The following is a 19,736-nucleotide window of genomic DNA, read 5'->3' on the forward strand; positions in this document are numbered from 1 at the left end:
CCGCACTCGGCCCAACCGATATAACCACTGGCATACATGAAGCCGCGGCTATACCATCAGAAGTCCGGCACTTCGACGTGATATGATCCAACAAGACACAGTAGTAGTAATAGACTTTTATTCAGCCAAATTTACAGGCCGAGCATTTCGACCGCCTGTGCGATCAGTCGACGCTGTTCTTCTTCCCCTTCGGCGCCGATCCAGTCAAGCCAGGAGGTGATGGAAATGGATGGGGGAGGGTAATAGCTGGATTGCTGAGCAGTTGGGCAGACACAGAACATCATGATAGTGAGCACACCAGACCCCGACCGAGCTGACCAGTACAGAAAAATCAAGAAAATACTTATACGAGACAAAGAATTTGAAGTGGCAGCGTATGAAACAGCACGAGAAGATACAGCCAAGAGTACCATTAAAGGATACCCACTGGAAGAAACTCCTGGTAGGATTAGGGCGGCCCTTGTCACTGAAAGAAACCACAGCATCATCACGGCGAAACGACTGCGGGGGAATACTACAACGGTCATTGCGCTCTTCAGTGGAAACAAGGTACCCTCCAGTGTGTGCTATGATGAAGTAATAATACCGTGCACGCTATACCGCAAGCAAATTGACTACTGCAAGCAGTGCAACAGACTGGGACATAGAAGTGACATATGCCCCAACCCCCAAGATAGACTTTGTGCTGGTTGCGGCATTCACAACCCCAAGGACGACCACAGATGCGACCCTAGTTGTCAAATCTGTGGAAAAGATCGCGTTACAGCCGATAAAAGATGCACGGCCAGGTTCAAGAAACCTTACGTTGTAAAACAGAGACAACGGGCCAGGCTACTAGAACTTCAAAGGCAAAGCTCATCTCCACCAAGAGGACGTCCACGAGAGCGCTCGACATCGAGACACGGAAAACTACAGCAAACAAGATCCCGCTCCGGTTCAAGGAACCACAGCCCTGCAAGCTCCCACCCCAGTTCCAGGTCGGGATCTGCATCTAAGGGACCAACAAACAAGGTGGGCTGGGCAGATAGAGTACGCGGCTTGCGACCGGAAGGACCTCAGGAGGTCAAAAATAATAACGGTAGCAATAACAACAGCAGTCAAGAGTTGGAGCGGCTTAAAGATGAAAACAGACGAATGAAAGAAATGATAGAAAAGATGCAAGCTCAAATAGAACTCACTATGGAACGCGAATGCGGCAAACCCAAAGGCCTTAGCATAACTAATACTGTAATGCAGGAAGAAACACACATAGCCGACGATCGCATGGAGATAAGTAACCCTCCGTTAAAACGAAAGGCCAAAACGCAGAAAACTACAGATCCCCCAAGCACTAAACAAGAAAACTTCTCGCAACAAACAAAGTTGGATAACATTGAGAAAAAAGTAGACAAGCTATTAACCGCGTTCCAATCTATCCTGGAAACCACCACTAAGACGTCTGTTGATCTGATGGCACAAGCAGCCAGGGTAGCAACGCTGGAACGAGGATGCAACCAACAAACATCCGCAGACATTCAAAGTGCAGTCGCGAACGTTCACCAACAACCGCAGGCACCATATCCCCTGCAGGCAGCTGCCACAAAACCACCAACCCCTTTCACCCACCCACCTATTTTCACGCCCCCCACACAAAAAACGAACAGCGATGGTGAGGCGTGGTAAGGGACAACTCCACATATGGCAATGGAACTATAGAGGATTCAGGGCTAAGAAATCTGTCATCCAGCAGTACATCCGACAAGGCAACAAGCCGGATGTTATTTTACTTCAAGAAACGCTTGGCCTCGCCACACTACCAGGATACCAGACAGTAAGGGCCAAACCTCATAAGCGCGAAAATGCACGCGACAGCGACGAGCGACGCTATGAGCGACGAAACAGGGCGTTCGCGCGACGTGTCACGTGCTCATTTTCGCGCGATCGCTCGGTTCTCCAGATTTGGAAACCGTCGCTCATCGCCCAGAAGTGCTGGGCTCAAGCAGCCATAGCGAAATACCGGAAGAGACAAAGACATCATAGGTGCACGCGACCCTGCCCGAGTCACGTATGCGCAACAAGAAATAACGCAATGTTTATTACGCATGTGCATATAAAAAAGTGCTGCAAGGCAATAATAAACACTCTCCGTTTCATTACACAACAATATATCTTAATTTTAAATTGCATACCGCTCGCTACGCGGTTTTCTTGGTGCGAGTAGACGGCCTCATGCCAGCAACAGTGGAATTCACTCGCCGAAGCCGTCGCGTGAATGAGGTTTGCCTGCGCTAGCGACTGATCGCGCGAAGACGATCTACGTCGCGTCGCTTGTCGCTGTCGCGTGCATTTTCGCGCTTATGAGGTTCGGCCTCAAGTCCCAAGCGTGAAGAGGGAAATAAAACTCTCACTACACTAGTAAGAAGAGAGATTACGGTCAGAACCCATAATCTAGAAGGTGGATACAACCATATAATGACAGAACTTCTATCTAGGAAAACAAAAGGGAGCAGCACATTTATTCTTAACGTATATAGCAGTCCGTCAAATCACAGACAGCAATTTCACTCTGTATTTAGGCAGGCCATGATATTAGCTCGCAGTGCCCCACTCATCATAGCAGGGGACTTCAACGCCGCACACGAGGCATGGGGGTATGGTTACACCACCCCCAAAGGGAAAAGGTTATGGCAGAGCATACAAGACGAACAGCTTACTCTGATAACAGACCCGCATGCACACACACGCATAGGTACAAGCACCCAGCGAGACACAACACCGGATCTTACAATAACCAAGAATGCCCTGGGGGCTACATGGCACAACACATTCGATGATTTAGGAAGTGACCATCGCATACTCGAAACACACGTACCATTCACCGATAGCGACAGGATTACGACCATGTGTAACACGAGACGTCTAGTTGACTGGAATAAATTTCGGGATATCATAAAAACGATTACCGAAGATCTTGACGATATCCAGCAATGGTGCGAGAGCATAATGGACACCTTCAGGAAAGCCACACAGGAAGTAGAAACAGATATCCCAGTTGAGCGCATCAATAACAGATTAATCCACCTGTGGCGAACTAAAGAAGCGTTACAACACAAATGGCGGAGGCAAAGACACAACAGAACAGTCCGGAAAAAGATAGCACAGCTCAACAAAGACATTGAAAGTCACTGCAAGCTGCTTTGTGAGCAACAATCGGCGTAGATATGTGAGGACATGGGCACCCGTATTGGAACATCACAAACGTGGAAGTTGCTAAGGTTTCTTTTAGATCCCACCAATACTAAAACTGAACAGAGACACACTATCCATCATCTCACACGCGAATACGAAGGAAACGAGGAACAGCTAATGACAGATCTACAAAACATCTACATGCCCAAATCGCCGCCACTACAACATAAAAACTATACAGGCGAAGCCAACCACAACATGCACAAAAACTTTGAGGTAGCAGAGGTTAGAGCGGTGCTCCACAAATTAAATGTAAAATCAGCACCGGGACCCGATGGAGTCGCAAACCGAGCATTGCGTAACCTGGACGATGAATAAATAGAATTTTTAACTGGATATATAAACAAATGTTGGACAGAAGGGGCAAAACCGGACGCGTGGAAAGAGGCTAGAACAATCCTTATACCAAAACCTGGAAAGCCAATCAACAAAGTAAATCTCCGACCCATCTCATTAACGTCATGCATAGCAAAAGTAATGAAACATGCATTTCTAAACAGAGCTTGAGGATGCTGATTACTACCCACACACGATGATAGGCTTCCGTCGTCACCTAGCCACCCAAGACGCCATGCTACACATTAAACACCAAATCATAGACTACCCCACAAGATCCACACGAGCCATACTCGGTCTGGATCTCAAGAAAGAATTTGACAATGCAGCTCATGAAACAATTATCAGCCGCATATCAAGCTTAAACACGGGTGAGCGAGCCTATAATTACGTCAGAAACTTCTTGACCAACAGGAAAACAAGGCTCAGCTTAGAAGGCCTTACATCTGATCTCGAAGACTTGGGCTGCAGAGGTACTCTGCAGGGCTCCGTAATATCGCCAATGCTCTTTAATCTAATCATGATTGGACTACCAAAAAAGGTAAATAAAATCCCGTGAATATATCACTCTATCTACGCGGATGACATCGCAATATGGGTCAGTGATGGCAGCGACGGCTACAAAGAACAGAGACTCCAAGAAGCAATAGAAACAGTTGAGCGATACTTGGAAGGCACAGGACTCACATGCTCGCCGGAGAAATCAGAACTTCTTCTCTACATGCCAGCAATCAGAGGTAGACCACCAAAGTCCGAGGAAAACAAGTGGCAATATGAGGAAATTAGGATTCATGCACATGAGGGCACAACTATACCGACAGTTCCAAAAATACGGGTACTGGGATTAGTCATCGAGGCTATTTATTTATTTATTTATTAGAATACCCTCAGGGCCCGTAGGGCATTACAGAGGGGGTGGGTACAACATATATAACACACAAGAATAAAAGACAAAATAAAGAAACAAGTATCAGATGCGCAAATCAGGAAGGCAACATAAGTCAACTAAAAATGTATAAGAATTCAAGCACATACAAGACAAAGATAGATAATGGAAACTGCGTATAGTTACAAGCATTGCTGAGAAATTGCAGTCTTGAATAACAAAGGGTCTGTTATTGATACAACGGAAGAGGGAAGGTGGTTCCAATCGGCGGCTGTTTTCGGAAAGAAGGCTGCTGAAAAGAATTTGGTGCGGCAAAACGGAATGGCAACCTTATGCTGATGATCAATGCGCGATGAGTGGTATGACGGTTGTGAAATGAGGTCTCGCTTCATTGATGGATTGTGAAAAAATATCTTATGAAAAAAAATGCAGTCGCGCCAGTTTCCTCCGGATGCCCCGCCGCGGTGGTCTAGTGGCTAAGGCACTCGGCTGCTGACCCGCATGGCGCGGGTTCGAATCCCGGCTGCGGCGGCTGCATTTCCGATGGAGGCGGAAATGTTGTAGGCCCGTGTGCTCAGATTTGGGTGCACGTTAAAGAACCCCAGGTGGTCTAAATTTCCGGAGCCCTCCACTACGGCGTCTCTCATAATCATGAAGTGGTTTTGGGACGTTAAACCCCACATATCAATCAATCAATCAATCAATCAATCAGTTTCCTCCGGACAGTTAAATTGGGTAGGTCAAGGTTAGATTTCATTTCTGATATGCTAGCAGTACGGGAATAATTAGAACAAATGAACCGAACTGAGCGGTTCTGAACAGATTCTAACGCGTTAATTAAATTTTGCTGCACGGGATCCCATATAGCGGACGCGTACTCAAGCTTTGGGCGAATTAGTGATCGGTATAATGGAATTTTGAGGGACAGCGGAGCGCGAGAAAAGTTGCGGCGTAAGTATCCTAGCGTTCGGTTAGCGTTATTACAGATGTAGGTAACATGCGTGTGCCAAGATAGATTGTTGGTAATGTAAACGCCGAGGTACTTATATGAAGAGACATGCTGGAGGGGAACGGCGTTAATTCTGTAGGTACAGGGGGGAGAAATAGATCGCCGGGTTATTGACATGCATTTAGATTTGTTAGAGTTGAGAGTCATAAGCCATTTATTGCACCAGGTTGAGACAGTGTCAAGGTCTGACTGTAGAAATTGGTTATCATATTCATTGTTTATTTCGCGGTAAATTACACAATCATCTGCAAATAACCTTATAGCGGAGTTAATGCTGTCTGGGAGATCATTAATATATATAAGAAAGAGTAAAGGGCCTAATACGGAACCTTGAGGTACGCCAGATGTTACTTTAGAAAGAGGTGAGTTATAGCCATTAGTTGTTACAAACTGAGTGCGATTAGTCAGAAAGCATTCAATCCATTTAAGAATGGCTAACGGTGCCGATGGCGAGACTATACGCAGACTAAACGCCAAAGTCACGAATGCATTGAGACTGATTCCCAGGGTCACGAATAAACACCGAGGTATGAAAGAAGTCCACGTAATTTGTCTAATCCAGGCCTTCGTCATAAGTAACATAACCTATGTAGCAGCATACCACAACTGGCAAAAAGCTGAAACTAACAAAATAAATGCACTCATCCGGAAGGTCTACAAACAAGCGATAGGAATGCCTGAGTATGCTAGCACAGACCTTTTTCTTCAGCTAGGACTACACAATACGCTTGAAGATATTATAGAAGCTCAGCGGATATCCCAGCTTGAAAGGCTCACTATAACAAAAACGGGAAGAAATATAATGAGTAGATTATAAATCATGTACCATGCACAACATGGTGTCAAACATGACATTCCCAATACAATCAGAGCTAAGATCGTCTCTAAACCGATACTCAAAAACATGAACCCCATTATCAACACGGACCGCAGAAAACACCAAGAAAAAGCACTGCTCAAAGCACACGGCACGAACTGTAAATCTCTTTTTGTAGATGCTAGCCCGTACCCTGAATGAAAAGCTCACACTGCTGTTGTGATTGACACGTCCGGCATTTGTATTAATGCGTGCTCTGTAATAACAAACAATATAGAGGAGGCTGAGGAGGTAGCCATAGCCATGGCTATCACCTCCAACAGTCACTCATTCATACTGAGCGATTCGCAAATAGCAATCAGAAATTTTACGCAAGAACGTATTTCACAGCAAGCCCTCAGAATCCTCTTTAATAACCAAGAACTACACAAAGTAAATGAACCCAAATACCTCATATGGTTCCCGGCGCACATAGAGACTGATACACCATATCCTAACGAGCTGGCTCATGAGTTGTCGCGAGAATTAACCCGCCGCGCAACCCGACCCCACCGCTCGGTGATCATCTCTGGCGCCGCCGACGTACCACACAAAGACCGATTTACAAGATACACAGAATACATGCAACACTACAGAGAAGCAAGGCGCGTCTTTTCCGCACCTCATCCGAGTCTAAACAGGCAAAAAGCATCGGAATACCGACAGCTACAGACGAACAGCTACCCGAACCCTGTGCACCTCCACAGGAGCTACCCACACTTATACCCGGACAACAAATATAAGCTATGCGTAACAGAAAAGGCGTCTTACAAACATATATTATGGGAATGCCCCAACTTATCAACAAGTTCTCCAGAGGTCCTCCGGAAGCAGTCGAGGCTTGTGCTGCTCAGCTCGGAGGTTCAAGACCAAAAATGGGCTATCCAGCAGGCTAGGGAGGCTGTACAGAGACAAGGTCTCCCGGTACCTCCTTGTGCGGTCTAGCCCGGACCACAAACATGCCGGATATGAAAATAAATTATATTCATCATCGTAAAAATACTATGAAGTGAACAAAACAAACAGCGTTCTCGGCTCGACGTTTCACAGCGGCGTCTCGAGCACACATTTTCGGATGTTCTTGAGAGGCACCCAGCCAGCGAACAGCAAGCGGATGGCAAAGTGGGGCGCAGGGAGAAGAAAGAGCAAACGGCGAAGCACTGCACCTACCCTCTCCAACACTCTCTCGCACCACATGCTCTAGTTGCTGGGGGCGAGGATAACAACGCACGCCCGTAGCTGTTGCTATGGGAGAGGGAGTGAGAGCGGCACCAAGGACAACGCTGGATGCCTGGCAAAGCCTAAAAAATACATTTGCATTCAAAAGAGGAACAAACAAATAGGCGAAGAACGGGGATGTAAAGAGAAACCCCATCAAGTCAACGGGGTTGAAAACGAAGTGGATTTATGCCTAAGCTATCCGTTTCGTTTCTCTTAGGACATCGCATACGGCTTTGCAAACGTTCCTGTAGCCAAAGCCCATTTCAGTTGCTGGAAGAACCGCACGAAGGAATAAACTTAAAGCCATCCTGCGGACTGGTTCTAGGAATTCTTTATGGCGCAAAAATAGTTTAGGCAGACTGAAACAAACCAACAAAAAAAAAGCACTAGGCCTGCGCGGAACGTGCAGTTCAGTCGCAACTAAAGCTGGAAGAGCGGCCTTTCTAGAGTATTTGGAACCACTCTTTGGGTAACAGCTATATACAAGCACGCACGCGGTACCCAATACGACACGGATCCTAATTTTTGCGTAGTAGAGAGGCATCCACTATGCCATTCTTCGTCATTATTCGGAGGATAAGCGTGGTACCCAATACACACTTGCAAGGAATTTTTCGTTTTTTTTTTCTGCTGACGATGGAAAATTACGCCCGAGTTATTTGTAATGGGCTGGTGGATTCGATGACCTATCAGTGACGCAATTCGCAATGTGTGACACCATGTTATCTCTTTGTTGCTCTAGAAACGCTGTACTACGCATATATTAACACGATTCCTTTCCCGGCGTGAAGCATGCCTAGGGACAGTTTGCAACGCAAATTCAAACACCGGTGTGGCTCAGCGGTAGAATACTGGAGTGAAACGGAGGGGGCCTTGGTTCCAATACCAATGTCTCTTTGGTGTTTTTATCGCTTATTTCGCGTGATAGGCGCTGTACGGACACCGGCGGCGCCGGAAAACTACGGCACCACAAAAAACGGCCTTTGTTGTGATCTCAAACAGCTTTCGCTGTAAAAAAAAAAGAAATTAGAGAAAGAAACAAGGCCAGTAGTAGTCCGTTTACCTTTCTTTACTGATGAGTGGAAGACGGAGATGGCATGGAAAAACGAAATAAAAGGACAGGTAAGAAGTATGCTCTGTCCGCGCACTGAAGTATATATATATATATATATATATATATATATATATATATATATATATATATATATATATATATATATATATATATATATATATATATAAATTGGCTTGAGCGGACAAACGTGCGAAACCTTTTATTGCTCCTACGTTTCGGCCGGGGTCCGGCCTTCGTCAGGGAATACATTGCAAATGTCAACGTGCTGCTTATATACATTGGGGGCCCCCAACACGTGTCTATTTAATATCAAATATCACATATATGACAGTGGCACACAAATCAACATGGGAAAGAGCACGATGTGATAATGACAAGACTATATCACGAAATGATAACATACGGTGAAGTCTGCGCAGCAAAAAAAGGGCGTTTTTCACAGTCACGGAAAGGATCAACATAACAAGGGTGATAATGTACCACGAATGCATTTAACAATATTGCGTTAAAACAACTCGATGAACTAACAAGAAACATAGGTAAACAACCAGCAACAATGCGCTAAAAGAATTAACAAAAAACAGATGTAAAGCAACGAGAACAGCAATATGTGGCGATGGTGATTAAAAAAAAAAACTTTGGTAAAAGTGAGATACATGGCATTTATGAGAACGAAATATAACAGAATTGTATGTAACAGGCTGAAAACTGATGAAAGCTGCAGACATGTGATAGGGAATTTAGCCTTGTCCGTGACATAGTGATCCCGTTGCTGAACGTGCGCCCAGGAACGTGAGCTTTCCTGCGCTTTCCTTAATGCCGAATGACAGTGCTTTAAATTTGTAGATGAGAAATGATTCGCGTGCTTCCCGTTCGTGGTGAGACTTAAAACCAGATTCTAATATGGTTGCTGTTAGGTTATCGAGTGAATGTCCTGTCGCATTCAGGTGCTTAGATAGGGGTAGGTTAGGAAAAGTTGGGACATGCGCCTTGTGGTTATTAAACCGCAGTCTGAATGGTGTCGCTGTGTGGCCTAAGTACTGAAGCTTACAGACTGAGCACTCAAGTAGGTACACACAGTTACTTGTATCGCAATCGTAATCACCATTAATTTTCATTGTGAAATTCGACGCCGAACTGTGGGCTGAAATAGAGGTGGTCATGTGTACGCAAACCTTGCAACGTGGTTTGCCACAAGGGTGGCAACCTGAATAGGCAGGATGAGTTAGTACAGATGAAGTCAGCATATTGTGCAAGTTTCTCGACCGGCGATAGACTACACGTGGCGATTCCGAAAATATGTTTTTGAGACGGTCGCTCTGCATAAGAATGTTGTGGTGCCTTCGTAGGATGTGGTTAACGTTTGGTGCTGATGCGGAATACGTTAATATGAGGTTTGTAGATGGTCGCTGTTGATCAGGCTTGTTGGAGTGGAGGAGCACGCTCCTGTCCACTTCATTAGCACGTTTAATGGCATCGTCAATTATCTGAGGCGGGTACTTTTGTCTTCTTAGTGCATCACTGAGCTTGTCACAATTATCCCTGAAGTCAGATTGTGCGGAGCACAACCTTTTAAAACGGAGCGCCTGGCTGTATGGTATGCTTGTCTTGTTGTGTCTTACGTGGCTACTTTCAAAATGAAGGTAGCGGTGTCTATCAGTCGACTTTCTGTAAAGCTTTGTCGTTAGTTTTTCACCTGATATGCATACCGTGACGTCCAGAAAGTTTATGTTTGATGCTGAGTAGGCGAGCGAGAAGGAGATTGATGGATGAAAATTGTTAAAGCTTTCCACAAAAGACAAAAGTTCAGTTTCCCCGTGATGCCATATCAAAAAGATATCGTCAATAAAGCGCTTATAGTATAACGGTTTTAGGGCGCACGTGGCAAGAAACCTGTCCTCCAATGTGCCCATGAATATATTGGCGTAATATATTGGCGTAATTGACCTCCGTCACATCAACGCACTAGCCAGGCTTTCGCCAGCACACCGAGTCCACAAAGACCTTCTACCGAAGCCAGTTTGCCACCTCAACCACAGAGGCACCCCCGCAACGCAACTAAAAGGTCTGAAATTGATTCTTCATGTTCCCATCCATATTCTTTGAGAAGTGCTAATCGCTCTACAACGGTGAATACTTCCCGTGATTGACTCGCAAATGCCCCCACCAGTGTAACTGTACACTCCAGTAATTTCCTAAAGATTAGGAAAGTTATTGAAAAACGTGTTCGATGTGAAATGCATGAGTTTGCATTGTCATCATACGTGGCTTCCCAAAAAGTACCAAAAGGCCTTCAGCTTTCCTTCAAACCAGCTACATCAGAAATGTCTAGCCATAATTTAGAACGTTGGAATGACACGCTGGGGAAAGCGTCTTTGGACCTTACCTGCATTGTAATCAAACACTACAGCTCATTGGCAAAGAACTTAAGCAACCAAGAACGACAGTTACGAAGCGCCCATTCAATTAGTTCCGACGAACGCATTTTGCTTCAAGATTACGAACAAAGGAAGCGATTAGAAATCCAAGCAAGGAAATCTGCAAAGATGGTTCGCGATAACGTTCTACCTTCACCGCTACCAGCACTCTCGTCCACCGGCGCTTCAAATATATCCGGTCAGGCTATTGATAATGAGAACCAGTTTACTAACATTATCAATATTTCGAACATCAAACTTACAAACCCTGAAATGTCTCTTCTTTCTCGTGGTCTCAACTTCTGTCCGGCAACTGGCAGGTACAATGAATTTCAGCTCGTAAAGGACCTTGACGACTTCACGCGGAACATGAGACTACGTGAATTTTTTCATGAACGATCCTCATCCAACAGCGTGTCATCCAGTAAACATTGGACACCACCGGTACAACGTGACAAGTGCCTTGATATGTACATTTCAGCTGTCCAACACGATATTCTTGAAGCATATAACCAGAAAAATTCTTTCAAACACAACTTGACCTCAAATGAAAGGAAAGCCATTAGGACATTGCAGAACCGTTCAGACATTGTTATCAAGCCCGCTGACAAAGGCGGTGCAGTAGTGGTAATGAATACCTCCGACTATATCACTGAAGCATTAAGACAGTTAGGTGACACTGCATACTATAGGCAGCTCAGTCACGACCCAACTGAGGACTTCAAACGTATTATTGCCGAGGCCCTTGGGGAACTTTTACAAAAAGGGTGCATCAGTAAAAAGACGATGGAATCACTAATACCGCTTAGTCCTGTTGCAGGAAGGTTTTATTTATTACCGAAGGTGCACAAACCAAATAACCCCGGTCGTCCAATAGCTTCGGCTATTGGTACGGTTACTGAACCTCTTTCCGGCTACATTGACGCTCTTATCAGAGTAATTCCCGCCTCCTTTCCCTCGTATCTTCGAGACACTAACCATTTCTTGAGTGACATTGCTGATCTTGACGTCCCCGACAAAGCGCTACTAGTCACTCTAGACGTAGCTTCTCTATACACGAATATCCCGCATGACGACGGCATTCAGTCCGTAATACGTGCATATGATGAATCTTCGCTAGACAAACCTATTGACAGCTCAACTCTAGCCTCTCTTTTAAAACTAATTCTGCAACTAAATAACTTCGAATTTAATCAAACTCACTATGTACAGACGAGTGGCACCTCGATGGGCACGAAGATAGGACCGAATTACGCCAATATATTCATGGGCACATTGGAGGACAGGTTTCTTGCCACGTGCGCCCTAAAACCGTTATACTATAAGCGCTTTATTGACGATATCTTTTTGATATGGCATCACGATGAAACTGAACTTTTTGTCTTTTGTGGAAAGCTTTAACAATTTTCATCCATCAATCTCCTTCTCGCTCGCCTACTCAGCATCAAACATAAACTTTCTGGACGTCACGGTATGCATATCAGGTGAAAAACTAACGACAAAGCTTTACAGAAAGTCGACTGATAGACACCGCTACCTTCATTTTGAAAGTAGCCACGTAAGACACAACAAGACAAGCATACCATACAGCCAGGCGCTCCGTTTTAAAAGGTTGTGCTCCGCACAATCTGACTTCAGGGATAATTGTGACAAGCTCAGTGATGCACTAAGAAGACAAAAGTACCCGCCTCAGATAATTGACGATGCCATTAAACGTGCTAATGAAGTGGACAGGAGCGTGCTCCTCCACTCCAACAAGCCTGCTCAACAGCGACCATCTACAAACCTCATATTAACGTATTCCGCATCAGCACCAAACGTTAACCACATCCTACGAAGGCACCACAACATTCTTATGCAGAGCGACCGTCTCAAAAACATATTTTCGGAATCGCCACGTGTAGTCTATCGCCGGTCGAGAAACTTGCACAATATGCTGACTTCATCTGTACTAACTCATCCTGCCTATTCAGGTTGCCACCCTTGTGGCAAACCACGTTGCAAGGTTTGCGTACACATGACCACCTCTATTTCAGCCCACAGTTCGGCGTCGAATTTCACAATGAAAATTAATGGTGATTACGATTGCGATACAAGTAACTGTGTGTACCTACTTGAGTGCTCAGTCTGTAAGCTTCAGTACTTAGGCCACACAGCGACACCATTCAGACTGCGGTTTAATAACCACAAGGCGCATGTCACAACTTTTCCTAACCTACCCCTATCTAAGCACCTGAATGCGACAGGACATTCACTCGATAACCTAACAGCAACCATATTAGAATCTGGTTTTAAGTCTCACCACGAACGGGAAGCACGCGAATCATTTCTCATCTACAAATTTAAAGCACTGTCATTCGGCATTAAGGAAAGCGCAGGAAAGCTCACGTTCCTGGGCGCACGTTCAGCAACGGGATCACTATGTCACGGACAAGGCTAAATTCCCTATCACATGTCTGCAGCTTTCATCAGTTTTCAGCCTGTTACATACAATTCTGTTATATTTCGTTCTCATAAATGCCATGTATCTCACTTTTACCAAAGTTTTTTTTTTTAATCACCATCGCCACATATTGCTGTTCTCGTTGCTTTACATCTGTTTTTTGTTAATTCTTTTAGCGCATTGTTGCTGGTTGTTTACCTATGTTTCTTGTTAGTTCATCGAGTTGTTTTAACGCAATATTGTTAAATGCATTCGTGGTACATTATCACCCTTGTTATGTTGATCCTTTCCGTGACTGTGAAAAACGCCCTTTTTTTGCTGCGCAGACTTCACCGTATGTTATCATTTCGTGATATAGTCTTGTCATTATCACATCGTGCTCTTTCCCATGTTGATTTGTGTGCCACTGTCATATATGTGATATTTGATATTAAATAGACACGTGTTGGGGGCCCCCAACGTATATAAGCAGCACGTTGACATTTGCAATGTATTCCCTGACGAAGGCCGGACCCCGGCCGAAACGTAGGAGCAATAAAAGTTTTCGCACGTTTGTCCGCTCAAGCCAATTTCTATTCATCACTGGATTCACAGAAGACACTCGCTGGATATATATATATATATATATATATATATATATATATATATATATATATATATATATATACAGAGAGAGAGAGCGCTAGCGTGACCTTGAGTGACACTGCAGCGGTGCATGCTAAGCGGCAAACTGTGCACTCGCAGTAAAGAGAAAAATAATATAAGAGGCGGCAGATGACGCACGTTTTTTAGGATGTAGAAGAAGGTGCTTTAATGAGTCTTGTTTCGCGTTCTATTACAGCTAAAACTGCACCTAACAACACCTGATTTAAACAAATTGCCGATCTAACGAAGAAATCTCATATGTTCGGCAAATACTATGGGATACAGCGTTGTCATCAACGCGAATTGACGAAATTGGCACTGCACCTCACGCGATTTGGGTAACCATGATCATGCTGAAGTAAATAGGCAAAAAGCGGCGATTTATTCTTTCCATAACTTTAACAAAGGCATGTTTTACTTCGAGCGTGTGCTCTAACACTATCGCGTCGAAACATCGAACCGCCACAGATTCAAAATAGAATCTAATTTTTACGAAGCTGCACGCCGGGCTTATGCAGTAACAATCGGACGGAGCTAAGAGCGAAGGTGGTTCAATGCAACTGCAAGTGCTCCCAGTGAAACACCCAGAGGTGTATCCAAAGGGAGAAGGGGGGTAGGTGTGATCGCCCCCCCCCCCCCTGTATAGTGGCTGGATCCGCCTTTGAGAACACTAGTGTCGTTCTTTCGTCATTTCGCGGTTTATGCGGCAGACGGCACTGATCGTCTCCGCGCAATGTTTTTCCTCGGCCTGCTGGCGCGACAAGCGCACGCATTCAATCTATCCGTCTTTTCATGCGCGCAACCTGCCGCATAGCTTCACATAGTTTATTTACATTGCAATGGAAGGCCCGTATTGGAGTTACTGTACATTCTACCTTTTTTAAGTGGCAGACTTGCGCATGCGTCCAAGAAAAAAAAAAACATAGTCGCGGTGCTAAGCCGCAGTCTGCTTTTTTTTTTTTCTTCAGACGGCGTGGTGACGATTGAAGAGTTTCGCCAGGTAACTGTGTGAACGCCTTCTGCACCCACTGAACCACGAATAACGGAGTAGTATTATTGTATAAAACTATGAGCAACAGCCCCCCTGGAGACCACCCCCGAGGAAAAGGATGCAAAGCCATGACCTTCCAGTACCGGCGTGGGCGCGGCCAGCAACTGCGACGGACCGCCCCCCCCCCTCCCTTCAGCAGGTGTCGAGTTCACTTCACCTTCACTATAGTGCCTAGAATGTATTTACTTGTAAGTATATTCTAGAATATACTTACTTGTATGTATATTCTAGGCACTATACCTTCACTACCCAGCGGTTCCTTTCTATATGTGGCGTTACACAAAAATTAGCACAATCCGCGTCCGATCTCAACGTACTGCGCATGTCCGCAGAAGCTTAATCAAATCGTCGTCAGTTCTGCAGGGACAACGAAAGCGTGGTACGTATTGGCTTGGATGATCGCGGGGTGAGTTGACCTGCGCAGAAACGTCACCAATGACGTCATAAGTAGAGTGGCACGTCACCGTCGATTGTTTTAGGGGCGAGAAAACTCCTTACGCCGTGGGCTGCGCGTCCCGTGTATGTAGTAGCCACCTCTCGGTTAGTCCTTAGAATGTCCGCCGGATGGCGGTACTTGTATACGATGAATATAGCGTGAAAAATGTGCGAATACGCACGGACAGACAGACGGACGGACAGAAAGAGGCACGGACGGACGCACGCACGGACAGAATCACGGACGGACTGAAGCACGCCACGCCCCACTTATCACCATTCACTCCGTGGATATGCTGTCATTATATTTTTTTTCAGTAGTGATGCTGTAAATATAGTGAAAATCACGATGCGGGATTCAAGGTGCAAGTTACCGGCTTTTCTGTCACACGAGCCAACCACCTACATTGGCAAAAACTGCGATATTTTGCATATGCCAAAGCTACCCAGCAGCTTTCCTATCCATCTAATTTGTGGCGATGACATGGCGTCAGACGTGAAGTTCGTTTTCACGTCATGTGTTTCTGAGCTGTAAGGCGTAAAAGAGTGTTGCGAGACGCAACTTAGCAAACAGGCGATAACTCATCCCAAAACAAGCCTTAAAGAGGCGGAAACAACATGACGTTTTCCACACTTCTAAGAAATATTCCTAATTACAATTTAAATATTATCACTCAAACACGAAACGCCCAATTTGTTCTAAAGCGAAATTATGCACGAAAGTACACAGCTATCTTTTAATTTTGCCTCCAGGACATCCTCCATTCGAATGAATGCACGCGTATTCAAGTGCACGATTAACGTTGCTTGTTCATTCACCCAACGTATGTTTCACTTCAGCCCTCAATCATAGGCGTGCGTACAGGGGAGGAGGATCAATGGGGTAGGGGGCGCAAAATGTGCCCCGTACACTAGCTTAGTAGGATGGGGGAGGGGGTTGCGATGCCTGGAGAACACGCCTGCACTCAACTTCTCGAAGTCGTCGACAAACGCGCATTGGTGAACGTGATGACCAATAAGACATTAAAAAAAAAACAGGAAAGGGACTAGAAAATTCCACAAGCGACTCGGCCGAAGAAGCCGAAATCCGTTCACCATAAGCGAAACTAACCACTCTGTCTGCAAGTAAGACACTTTCATTTGAAGGCTTCATGGCGAAATTGTGGCAGTTGGCAAGTTGCTCATGCGTTTTAGTAAATGAGTATTAAGAGTGAGCGTAGAAGCACAACAACAAAATAACTAGAAAAAAACACACGAATGATTAACGCCTGCAACTAGGAATTCTATATGTCACGAGTGCACCCAATGTGCCACCCCCCTGCCAATATGCAAGCTATATAATTAACTCTTGGACGAGATCCATATCTCCCGTAAGTTACGCCTCAGCGTCAGAAAAACGCACCACCTGCAAGTAAGAATTGTCGAAAATGAAGAACAGGTAGTGCTTACGCAGCTATAATTATTGCACTGAAGTATCCGGAAGAAATATTTATTGAAACCATGAGCGATCACCGTGGTTGAGTTTTAAAACGCGGTGGAGTTTTTAGCTACCAAATTTAGAGTAGGTCAAATGTTACATTTAATTTTAGTTCCTAATCAGCGGGCTACAACGACGCTATTCGGTGGCAAGACGCACCAGACGACATTTACTAATTCTGCGCATACTTATTTCGCTTGGTCAGGCACTTCACAGTTCTGCTTGCATACGAGAACAGCTGACCGTGAACACGGCGCGGCACGCCAGGATTTGTCAACAAACGACGACTTTAGAACTGCTATATGATGAAACAGAGGTCCAAAAGATGGCAGCGCAAGCAAACGTGCACATGTATACAACTGCCGCGTTCGCAGCGCTACAAGGGACATGAAAACAACTGTAGCACTGGAACGCTACAAAAGATAACACTTGTGCGCCGTCGAACACACGTACAATCGCGATCAACGTAAGCCCCTATCATCGTTACGAAGTTGCGTGCATTAAAAGCGTTCATGAATTCAATAAGCACCTTGAATATCTTCAGATCAGTAAATCCTTCAGAGCGCCATCGAGCTTCGAAACACCAGCCCGTGTAGTTACGCAGGTCGACGGTCTGATTCGCACAACAGCACGGCACACGATAGTACGAACGCCTTCGCATTTGAAATGGTTGAAATCCAACGCAGCCCCGCTATCCGCGATGTATTAAATACGCATGAGGTGCACAACTCAACGGTTGCAATCGCCACACGATAGCACCACAGAATACCCGAAATTCCGATAACTTACAGTAAGAGAAACACCACTCGCACGTGTACGGCAAAGAAGTAAACAGGGCAAAACGTCAAGATTAACAATGGTTACTAACCTGCCGACGCGTCAAGGAAGCAACGGTGACAATGATCACGGCGACAACAACAACGTTACCAGAAACGCGGCAGGCGCTGCACCATGCTCCCTAGCAGACGGCAGAAATTAGGCACCTTTCTCGATGCAACGCTACAGTGGCTAGAATACTAGAAGTATGATCACCGCCAAGCACGGTATTCTTCCACCGTGCCGCCAAGCCAACGGTTCTAGACTAGGTAAGTTGGAAAACTCCCCGTGTCAGACTACTCGGCACACGGCACCGGGACAGCTTCTGGTTTGGTGGCGCTGGCGGCGCAAAAGCTTCCGCTAGCAGACGAAAACGCGTAGTCGTCATGGCAAGACGCCGTGGCGGCCGTTCTAAAAGAGCTTACCAACAGTATATTATCGAGATTTGCTGTACTGCCGCAGAAACTTAATACTGCGTAATATTTAGTGGTGTAAGGCAAATACAGTATAATTATGGTTTTCTGAACTGCCCACAATAAACAATGCTTGATATATTTATAGCATAACATAGGAGTCTGTCGGTTAGTTGCTAGTTGGTGTACGTTCGCAACATATTTTTAGACGCGAGAAACCCAAATACAATGTCGGGCATCCTCTTTTGTGGCTGCGTTTTTCGGGCTTGAAAATAAATTACAACAATGTGGCGCAATCTTGTGGCTTTTGTCTGGTTATGTAGTCAGCTTTTTTTTTTTCATGTCAGTCACATTCTTCAGCAACTTAGACCACCAAAAAGCTACGCGTGCGGACATTTTCTTGAGCATGTCTTCCCTCTGCTTCTTCTGGAGTTCCTCTAATGAAACCTGTTAACACAGCTGCAGCCAAAGCTTCGAGCAGAGACCGCACTTCGGGGTATCGGTGAGCACTTCGTAGTAATTACTCACGAGTCTGCCTGCTGGCGCATTGGGACAACATGCCCGCCGCGATGGTCTAGTGGCTAAGGTACTCGGCTGCTGACCCGCAGGTCGCGGGATTGAATCCCGTCTGCAGCAGCTGCATTTCCGATGGAGGTGGAAATGCTGTAGGCCCGTGTGCTCAGATTTGGGTGCACGTTGAAGAACCCCAAATGGTCAAAATTTCCGGAGCTCTCCACTACGGTGTCTCTCAAAATCATATGGTGGTTTTGGGACGTTAAACCCCACATATCAATCAATTGGGACAACATGAACACACTTGCAGCTTTTCTATGTCCTCCAGAAGTTCGGCCCATTGGGTGATGGTATCTGCATTACCAGGCGACTTGGCTAAGTGATGGTGACAGCTGCTAATGGTGACTATCATGTCTTCTGCGACGACAACGCATTTCTCCACAAATAGCGCTCTTTTTTTTCTTTGGGCCCTAGAAACACCACAAGACGTCTTGTCTCGCCATTCTCAACAACTTTCTGCCAGCATGCAAAATAACGTTTTCTATGTCTTGAAGCGAAATGACGCCACTAGTTGACGGCATGTCGAGACTTATTTCACTGTATTCGAGCTCAGTGCTCGGAGATAGTCTATTCTTTTTCGCCGATGATATTCCGGAAAATACCCCACTCCTATCGGGCAGCTTTCGCTTCTTTGTCGCGGGCCCCGCGACAAAGGTAAGCGGGCGAATTCAGAAATATTCGTGGAACACATCCTTCGACGCGGTCCCACTTTTCTCTTGCGATTTCTACCGTTTTACCATATGACGTGAGTGAAAGTCTTCAGGATGTCCTCATGAAAGTGCATATCACACACACGTGAGGTGCTGAGGCAGTTTCTTATCTGCACGAGGAATAGCGTTGTCCCATACCTCTCGC

General features: G+C 45.5%; 1 protein-coding gene across 1 annotated transcript in view; it reads right to left on the minus strand.

Annotated features, from left to right (window-relative positions):
- Window positions 1-18,186, minus strand: part of LOC119177890 (MIF4G domain-containing protein) — a 58,038-nt gene extending 39,852 nt beyond the window's left edge. Inside the window, exon 1 of the mRNA XM_075887313.1 lies at window positions 17,948-18,186. The gene's annotated coding sequence lies outside the window, so the exon portion shown is untranslated. The remainder of the gene's footprint in view (window positions 1-17,947) is intronic.
- Between the last annotated feature and the right edge of the window lie 1,550 nt (window positions 18,187-19,736).

This window comes from Rhipicephalus microplus, chromosome 1 (assembly GCF_043290135.1).
Source record: "Rhipicephalus microplus isolate Deutch F79 chromosome 1, USDA_Rmic, whole genome shotgun sequence".
Lineage (NCBI taxonomy): Eukaryota > Metazoa > Arthropoda > Arachnida > Ixodida > Ixodidae > Rhipicephalus > Rhipicephalus microplus.